Source organism: Lepus europaeus, unplaced genomic scaffold (assembly GCF_033115175.1).
Source record: "Lepus europaeus isolate LE1 unplaced genomic scaffold, mLepTim1.pri SCAFFOLD_3_1, whole genome shotgun sequence".
NCBI classification, from domain to species: domain Eukaryota; kingdom Metazoa; phylum Chordata; class Mammalia; order Lagomorpha; family Leporidae; genus Lepus; species Lepus europaeus.
The window spans coordinates 4,188,801-4,199,531 of NW_026909276.1; positions in this window are offsets into that span (position 1 = coordinate 4,188,801).

The following is a 10,731-nucleotide window of genomic DNA, read 5'->3' on the forward strand; positions in this document are numbered from 1 at the left end:
AAAAGCGTTTGGCACATTGTAGAACTTTAATGAAGTGCTGAGTGAATGACATTCACTCAGTCAATAAGGAATTAAAAGCATAAATTGCATTAACCAACACAGTAATGACCTTGGAAAGAGCAATTTGAGAGGAATACTGGGAATAAAAATAAGGCTTCAATAAATTGAATAACAGAAAGAAAGGAAATTGGGTTTATGCCAACATTGAAGACTTCTTTGAAGAATTTAAATTGATATTGAGAGGGACTGGTACTGTGGCATAGTGAGTTAAGCTGCCACCTGTGATGCCAGCATCCTATTGAGTACCAGTTTGAGTCTGGGCTACTTCACTTCCAATTCAACTCCCTTCTAAGGCACCTGAGAAAGTAGCAGAACATGAATCAAAGACCTGGACTACTGCCTCTTATGTGGGAGACCTGAATAAACCCTGACTTGAGCTTGTCTCAGCCCCAGCTGTTGTGACATTTTGGGTAATGAGCCAGCAGATGAGAGATCTGCCTGTCTTTCCCTCTCTCTTATTAAATAAATAAATATTAATAAACTGATAAAAGAAAAAAGTCACTGTAATCCAAAAGCTGTACTTTGGAAATTTATATTTATTAAATTAAAGTTAAAAAATAAACTGATAAAAGAAAAAGACAATGGTATATCATCTTATTCCAAAAAGATAAAAAATAATAAATGATGGAGAGGACATGGGAAAAGAAACCACCATACACTATGGGTGAAAATGCAAATTAGTACAGGTGTTATGGAGAACAGTATGGCCATTCCTCAAAAAACATAAAAGTAAATCTACCATGACATAGTTATCTTACTCTTGGCTATACAGTAGAAAGAAATGAAATCAGCATAGCATATCAAAGAGACAACAATTTTTCTATAGTCACTACAATGCAGTTCACAGCAGCTAGGATTTGGAACCAATCTAGCTGTCAATCAATGAAAAAGTGGACAAGGGAACATCATTTAGACACAAAAAGAATAAAATGTTATATCCTGCAAAATGTAAAGAAGGAGGTCATAAAATTAAGTGAAATAAGCCAGGACCAAAAACACAAATGTCACATGTTCCTTGTCATCTATGGAAGTGAAAAAAATAATGAATCTGACCATAGAATTGAGATTATTAGAGGTTGGGAAGGGTAGAGGCTAGGGATAGAGGGGGACTGAATAACAGGCAGCAAAATAATACTGAAGCAGAAGTAACTTTGGTGTTCTATAATCCAATTTTATGACTACAGTTCACCACATTAGGTATTATGTAAGGGTCTGGAGGAGAGGAGTTAGTAGGATCAAATTTATTAAGAGGAAATTGGAAACATAGCAGTCTAGCTTCATCAATTTCTATGTCATATATATGTTCAAATATGCCACTATACCCTATAATAATATGACTATTAAAAATTAATCAAAAATTATTAATTTTTTGACAGGCAGAGTGGACAGTGAGAGACAGAGAGACAGAGAGAAAGGTATTCGTTTTCTGTTGGTTCACCCCCCAATGGACACTGCAGCCGGCGCACTGCGCTGATCCGAAGCCAGGAGCCAGTTGGTTCCTCCTGGTCTCCCATGTGGGTGCAGGGCCCAAGCACTTGGGCCATTCTCCACTGCCTTTCCAGGCCACAGCAGAGAGCTGGACTGGAAGAGGAGCAACCAGGACAGAATCCAGCACCCCGACCGGGACTAGAACCCAGGATGCCGGTGCCGCAGGCAAAGGATTAGCCTGTTGAGTCACGGCACCAGCAAGGATCCACTTCTTAAGCTAGTTACTGGTGCCAACTAGTAACAGGGTCCAATGAATTCCCTGTACTACATAGGAAGGTAACATAAAAGTGCCTTCTTTTGGCAAGAATACGAATTGATACAAAGGGAAAATTTCTTACAATTGGTCAACCAAAGTCAGGAAGAGAGATCACATGGAGTCAATGGCAAGTTTGGTTCCTCAATCCTAATCCTGCAAAGAACTTAATCAATGGCTACAACCATTCCTGATATTGTATGAGGAGCAAAGTGATCTAATTTGGAAGATAGCTAAGAATGGAGTCTCCTGGCCTGCCTCTTGTGATGCCATCTTCAAGGGAAATGTTCACTATGATCATGATCATGATCATAGATCATGAACTTTTTGAAATGCCTTCATAAGAATATATATGCATGAGGCTAGTATTGTGGCATAATAGGATAATCACCATCTTTGAAGCTGGTATCCCTTATGGACAATAGTTCATGTTCCAGCTGCTCCACTTCTGCTCTAATTCCTGCTGATAAGCCTGGGAAAGCAGTGAAAGATGATCAAAATCCTTGGCTTTTTACACTCACATGGGAAACGTGGGTGAAGCTCCTAAATCATGGCTTCAGCCTGGCCCATCCTTAGCCATTGCATCCACTTGGGTAGTGCATCAGTGGGCGAAAATCTCTCTCTGCCTGTCTCTCTGCCTTATGAATGAAATGAAAATAAGTAAATATTTTTTAAATTTTTTTATTTGACAGATAGTGAGAGAGAGAGAAAGGTCTTACTTCCATTTGTTCACCCCCCAAATGGCCGCTACAGCTGGCATGCTGCACTGATCCGAAGCCAGGAGCCAGGGGCTTCCTCCAGGTCTCCCACTCAAGCACTTGGGCCATCCTCCACTGCCTTCCTGGACCACAGCAGAGAGCTGGACTGGAAGAGGAGCAGCTGGGACTAGAACCGGTGCCCAAATGGGATGCCGGTGCCACAGGCAGAGGATTAGCCAAGTAAGCCATGGCACTGGTCCCAGTAAATAAATTTTTTAAAAGTGATATATATGCATGCATCTTTTTTTCTTTATAAAGGGGCATTTTTTTCTGTGCTTTGCTTTACATATAAGCATTCTATCCCTAAATCATTTTTCTGGCCATAACATATTTAGTATTTCATTGTGCAGATATACCATACTGTATTTTACCAATTATCTATCAATATTAATTTAGGTTGTTTATGTTGTATTCCTATCATAAACAGTATTACAAATAAATTGCATAATCTTTATATATTTGGCCAAATATATGTAAGATAAAATCCTTTAGTTGAATCCTACCAGTGGACATTTGAATTTATAGTATTTTGCATAGAAATCTGTTGAATTATCCTCCAAAGAGACTACTGAATTGCACTACTACCAATAAGAGTGAAAGTGCTTGTTTTCCTACACCTTCAACAAGTGTGTGTGATCAGACTCAGAATCCCTTCAGATGCTTCCAATTTCCCATTTCTTCTGACCTCTATCTTCAAGTTTTCTTTCCTTCTTTTCACTTCTCTGTTAAGATGGTCCTGCATTTATTTCCTCTACATTTACCTTCTGCCATCCCTCATTCTGCCAACCTCATTTTGCTGGTCTCAAACTCCCCTTATACATTCCCTAAAGTTCAGCACAACTGAATAGAAAACAGGTGCTCTATCACTGGTCTCCCAATTTGCCAGCCTCCTGAACCAACAGAGAATGTTAATCAGGAAACATGGCAAAACCTAATCTGGGTCACATTATAAGAAATAACTTTCTATTGGTATAGCCATGAGGAAAAGTCTTCTAGAAGAATTCTGTATTGTCTTTTGTTAAAATGAAATCTGTGGCTGGTATAGTGAGTGAAGCTGCCACGTGCAGTGCTGGCATCACATATGGGCACCATTTTGAGTCCTGGCTGCTCCATTTCTGATCCAGCTCCCTGCTAATGAGCCTGAGAAAGCAGCAGAGGATGGCTCCAGTGCTTAGGCCCCTTCACCCACACAGGAGACCTGGATGAAGCTCCTGGCTCCTGGCTTCAGTCTATCCCAGCCCTGGCTGTTGCAATCATTAAAGCAGTGAACCAGCAGATGGAAGATTTATCTCCCTCCCTCTCTCTCTCCCTCCCCCTGCCACTCTCTATGCATGTGTGTGTATGTGTGTGTGTGTGTCTGCCTATCCCTCTGGCTTTCAACTAAATAAATAAACCTTTAAAAAAAGGAAATACAGGTAACTTTAAAAACAATGGAATTCTTTTTCTATATTCCATATTGGATGGGATCCCTGTCTTTTGAAACAATAGCTTGTGATTTTTATTCATTACACCTTCTTGGGAACTGGAGTGAGAGTAAGTAAAAACAGGGATGAAAGATAGGGGAGAAAACAACCCTAAAAATACCACATTGTAAAGTAGGAACAAATGGGCAAGAAGGCTGAAGGTGAGGGGGGAAAAAAGTGAAATTTTTAAATCCTCAAAAAAAGAAAGGAATGAAGAAGGAAGTGTTATATAGGGAAGTATGGTTATGTTCTTAAGATTGTATCCATGAAATACATTGAATCTATCCTCTCTATATTAAATACATTAAATAAAAGTATTTAAAAATGAAAAGTTCTTTCCTTTATTGCATCACTACTGCCTCACTCCAGTACTCCAAACACAGAATCCAAGGACAGGCATGGGTTGCAGGGTGGGTCTCAGTGGAAAGAACAATGCCAGTCCTATTTCTCTAACAGAAACCTCTGTATCCTGACTCCTGATCCAGCAAAGCTCTACCTACCAACCATAATCAACTTCATAAAATAACCCTTAGGACAAAGCCTCAGAGAAAAGCAATGACAGCACCATTTCTTCGCCTACGAAGCATCTTAGAAATTAGCATGCTGCTGGGGCCAGCACTGTAGTGCAGAATATTAATACTCCATATGCAGCACCAGCATCCCATATGGGCAATGGTTCTAGTTCCAGCTCTCTGCTATGACCTGGGAAAGCAGTGGAAGATGGCCCAAGTGCTTGGGCCCCTGCACCTGTGTGGGAGACTGGGCAGAAGCTCTTGGCTTCTGGCTTTGGATTAGTGCAGCTCCAGTTTTTGTAGCCATCTGGGGAGTGAACCAGCAGAACGAAGACCTTTCTCTCTGTCTCTCCCTCTCACTTTAACTCCAAGTCTCAAATAAATAAATAAAATTGTAAAAAAAAAAGAATAAAGAAGTTAGCATGCTGCTAAAGAAAGTAAGATTATGGTCAAGTTATGTATAAAGAACACAATGATGCAAAGTCAGGAGGCAGTTTGTTGTTTTATGAGCACCCACAGTGAATTGCAGATGATAGAATGTGATGCATCCCAAAATGGGAACTAAAGTAGGAATCCCAGGAACCAGTGCTCAACAAGACTTTGAGATTTACAAGAGTAAATTTTTCTTAGTAGATAAGACAAAACACATTGTTTATTTTTTGCAATGTTTTAAAGATTTATTTTAATCTATTTGAAAGACAAAGTCACAGAGAGAGGTAGAGACAGAGGAGGGAGATAGAGAGATCTCCCATCCACTGGTTCACTCCCCATAATGGCTGCAATGGCTGAAACTGAGCTCATCTGAAGTCAGGAGCAAGGAACTTCCTTCAGGTCTCCCACATGGGTGCAGGGATCCAAAGACTTAGGCCCTCCTCTGCTGCTTTTTCAGGCACACAAGCAGGAAGCTGGATTGAAAGTGGAACAGTCCACATGGGATGCCAGTGCTGCAGACAGAGGCTTTAACTCGCTGCACCACAATGCAAGCCCCATCATTTTTTAATCTAATTTTTTTCCATTTCATTTAAAAGGCATGGGGGGGGTGAAGTAGAAGCAAAGGAATTTCTTCCATTTGCTAGTATGTCCCCAAATGCCCACAATAGCTGGGAATGTGCCAGCCTGAAGCCAGGATCCTGGCACTGCATCTAGGCCTGGGTAAGTTCAGCTGATTTTGAGAACACACAGTCCTAGGAGATACCTGCCTTTTATAAACACATGTTTCATTATAAAATAACACCAACTACTATAAACACATGTCTCATTATAAAATAACACCAACCTAGGCTTCTAGGTGTGGGGAACTGCAGGCTGGCCACCTGTGGGAACCTCCTCATTTTTGTATCTACATAGCTTGCAGCAATCGGTCGACCACAAGTCCTATGAAAACAACCAAGTTGAAACAGGATGGACTCTGCATAAACAACTAGGAGGAACCAGGTGAAACAGATGAACTTTTGACCTGAGGCTATACGTGCCCTTTCATCAGATTGGACGACATTAGCATAAACTGCACGTGAAGAGAACCACTATTGGCTGTGGAGCACATGCTCCATGGGACTTGGGATATAAAGGGACATTGGGACCTGGACAGGGGGCAGCCCCTCCTCCTCTTTTCTCCTCTCCCCTTGCCCTTTCCTTCTGTCTCCATGAATCAAGTTCCTTGAGAACTGAGAAACAGTGACCGTGTCGTGACTGCGTTGGATCCTTGCTGGCGAGGGTTCGACACTAGGACTTGAGAGAAAACTTTAAAATACCTCACAGATAAGAGCAAAGCATTAATCCAGAGACTGCTATGAACCAACAGATTTCAAGAGTTCATCTCTGGGGTGGTCAAGAAAGCAGAGTCAGTAATAGCAGTTCTGGGGCCCCTTGACCCTGGAGTGGGTAAACAAACTAGCTGATTCTAATTTAGGCTGGGTGAAGAGACCAGTAGTCTGGCCAAAGATTGTGTCACCCATTCAGGAATCTGAACACTAAAGTGGCCTAAAAAGAACCATCAGGAGATGCACACAACAATAGAGCGCTAAGGGGGTAATAAATGTGCAGATTCTAACCCAAGACAGCAGAAAATGCCAACCTTCTCTTCTGTTGTAAAGTTTCCTTACTATATTTTAAAGGCCTTGGAAAACATATCTGTGGACAATTCATATGTAAGACACACATGGACTATTAATAATTGGTCTGTAAATATTAGCATTATGTCATTGAGAAATGAACATCAATAAGTACCTCAGGGGGAGACACTTAAAGGGAATTACTTCAGTCTGCTTCCTAGGGAATTATGCATCCTACATGAATTCTTCTTACAAAATGGCCCAATTGTTTGGGCCCCTGCCACTCCCATAGGAGACTCAGAAGAAGCTCCTGGCTCCTGGATTCAACTTGGCCCAGCCCTGACAATTATGGCCATTTAGGGAGTAAGCAAACAGACGAAAAATTCTCTCTCTCTCTCTTTCCCTCTCCTTCTCCCTCTCATCTCTCTCTTTTCTACCTGTAACTCTTTCAAATAAAAATATTTTAAAAGAAATTATAGATATATAATAATTTTATCTCCCATTGAATAGTGCAATGCTAATTGAAAGTGAGTTTAAACCAGTTTTAAATGTCTAATATAAGCTCTAGGAAAATTACCAAAAGAAAAATTTAGGAAACACTTATCTTTGATATCTTAATAGAATAGACAAAGTGAAATTCTAGCAAAACAAGGAGATACTGATATTTAGAATAGTGGGTAATAAGTTATTCATCATGTATAGGAGTACCTGTGTTTGAGTCTTTTAGAAGAAGACAACAGCAGTCAAATATCCCAGAAGCCAAGAGAGGAGGGATTCCCAAGATGAAATAGTTGGTGGTACCTTATACTACCGAGGATCCTCATTCTTAAACTTGTTGCCAATGCCAACTGGTAACAGAATCCAGAGATCCCCCTTTACTATATAGGAGGGTAATACCAAGGTTCTTTCCTCTGGTGAGAATACAAATGGATTCAAAGGGGCAATTTCTTACAACTGATTTTAACCGAAGTCAGGAAGAGAGATGAGCACATATCAAATGGAGTCAATAATAAGTCTCAGTCCCTCAACCCTAACCATTCAAAGAACTCAGTCAATGTCTGCCAGCATTCCTGATGTTGCATGAGGAGCAAAGTAATCTAATTTGGAAGAGGGTTAAGAATGGAATCTCTTGGCCTGCTTTCGTAGTGCCAGCTTGAAGGAAACATTCTTATAGAAATGACCACTCACAGAGCTGGTTTAATGGAATTACACTGATGACTCACATCTACTCTCGGTCCACTCCATTTTGTTCATTTTAAAAAAAAAGCACTTCACCATGTTTAAGTCTCCTCATTTAAAAAGAAAAAAAAAACACTTTATTCATTCATTCTTTTGAATGAGTGAACAAAGGGGAAAATGCACAGACACTTTTTCCATCTGTTACATCTCTTCCCAAATGAAACAGGGCCATCTGAAGCCATGATTCAGGATCTCTCATGTTGGTAGAAAGAATCTAAGCACTTTGACCATCATATGCTGCTTCTCAGTCTTGCGCATTGGCAGGAAGCTAGGCTGGAGTGATGACAGGACTAGATTCCGTGTACTCCAACACATAAGGAAGACATCTCAAGTGGCAGCTTAACTCACTGCAACATAACATCCATCCCAAGGCTTTCATTTTTAAACTCTCTTAACTGTGTAACTCCCAATGAGTCTTGGATTTTTGGATGTTGAAATTTAAAAACCCACCACTTAATTTTTTTAAAACATATTCAGAAAGCTAATTTTATAAACAAAATCAGTTTTTCACCAAACGTGACTATACTCCCATCCATTTAATGATTCAAAGAAAGCATCACCAGTTAATAATTGATTATGGATCCAGGGGAATCATTTTTCTGCAATAATTCATCACTTCAATTTTCAATTTTTAAATGCTAGATCTTTGTCCTTTCCCATAATACAGTCTTCCAAGATATCTTTTTTTTTTAATTTGACAGGTAGACTTATAGACAGAGAGAGAGAGACAGAGAGAAAGGTCTTCCTTTCATTGGATCACTCCCTTAATGGCCACCATGGCCAGCACTGCACCGATCTGAAGCCAGGAGCTGGGTACTTCCTCCTGGTCTCCCATGCAGGTGCAGGGACCCAAGCACTTGGGCATCCTCCACTGCCTTCCCAGGCAACAGCAGAGAGCTGGATTGGAAGAGGAGCACCCTGACTAGTACCTGGCACCCCAACTGGGACTAGAACCTGGGGTGCAAGTACCGCAGGCGGAGGATTAGCCAAGTGAGCCATGGTGCCAGCCCCAAGATATCTTTTTTAAACTAGATGTTAAGAATATTTTTTATGATTTATAGAAAAATTACAAAGATAAAACTGTTTAGAGATACCTCACACCCCAGTTTAATAGTGTAAACCCCAATAAAAAAGTATAAACTAGGGTTTACACTATTACTAACATCTCATAGTTACATGGCACAATTATAACAATTACTGTTGTAATATTTATATACTATCTTCTTTTTTTTAAGATGTATTTTAATTTGAAAGGCAGATTTACAAGGAAGGAGAGAGGGAGAGGTCTTCCATCCACTAGTTCACTCCACAAAAGACAGCAATGCCTGGGGCTGAGACAAGCAAAAATCAAGAGCCCAGAACTCCATCTGGGTTCCCACATGGGTGGCAGGAAGCCAAGCACTTGGACCATATTATGCTACTTCTACAGATACACTAGCAGGTAACTGGATTGGAAGTGGAGCAGCTGAGATTTTAACCAACACTCAGGTGGGATTACTTGCATTGTAGATGGTAGCTTACATTGGGCCACAACACTGACTCTGATATTGACTCATCATTAACTAAAGTCTACATTTTATTTGAATTTCCTTTAATTACATAACATAATAATTTGAATTTCCATAATTACATAATATCCTTTATCTGTTCCAGAAACTCCAAATTTCAATTTAAAATGAGAATCTAGATGTTTGAATTATAAAAATATGTGGGGTGGGGGCTGGTGCTGTGGCACAGTGGGTTAACGCCCTGGCCTGAAGCGCCGGCATCGAATATGGGTGCCAGTTCTAGTCTTGGCTGCTCCTCTTCCGATCCAGCTCTCTGCTATGGCCTGGGATAGCAGTAGAAGATGGCCCAAGTCCTTGGGCCCCTGCACCCACATGGGAGACTTATATAGAGTTCCAGGCTCCAGGTTTTCAAGTGGCCAAGCCCTGTTCACTGTGGTCATTTGAGGAGTGAACCAGCAGACTCAAGATCCTCATCCTTCTGTCTCTCCTTCTTTCCCTGTAAATCTGCCTTTAAAATAAAATTTTTAATTCTTACAAAAAAAAAAGGGAAACAGTAAAACAGGGCCACATCCAAGTAACATCCAAATAACAGCAAGGCTAGAGTTGTGCTGTTCCAAGTGGGAAGTCTCCAGCTTACAGACACTGACATAAAAGACACACTCACAATGTATTTCAAAATAACAGATGAGATGTTTACAAGGCAAATTAATATTATGATGACTTCTATTGTAAAGTTACAGTGAGTATAAGCAGATCCCTTCTAGTACAGCCAGGTTAACCCAGTGCCTAATGCAAGGAGACAGCTTGAGGAGGAAGATGTGCTCACAAAGGGAGAGAGCTGAAAAGTCCCCATTACTCTTCTCAGCATCATAAAGAGAAGAGAAAAAAGCGTACTCATGTCTGTGGTAATAAAGAGGATGGAAGCACAAAAATTCCAGAAAAAGGGGGAGCAAAGCCCAGATACAATTTTCTTAAGAAAATAAAATGAACTAACTCTCAGAATATAATGTAGGTTGAAAAACACCAACAGTTCATCAGTTCTCACCAGGATCCAGAAAAACTGCCCTGTCTACCCACGGCCCAAATATTTCAAAACACACTTTCTATTAAATTCATGCAGAAGATTGCAAGACTCAGGAATCCAAGTGTCAAAGACAAGTTTAGTTCCCACTGTGGGCAGTTATAGCCCAACCAGGCACATAGAGAACATGAGAAAATCTTTTCCATAAGAGGGTCCATGAAATAGGAAGCTGTCACACAGGACAACTATGTTTAGTGCTCAATATGAGCCCCAGGATAAGCACCCAACAGACCTGTTAGGTCCCAAAAGAAATCAGCTTTCCAACCTTACCATCACAAGGAAAACACAGCTACTTGAAATGCTTTGTGGTGACTGATA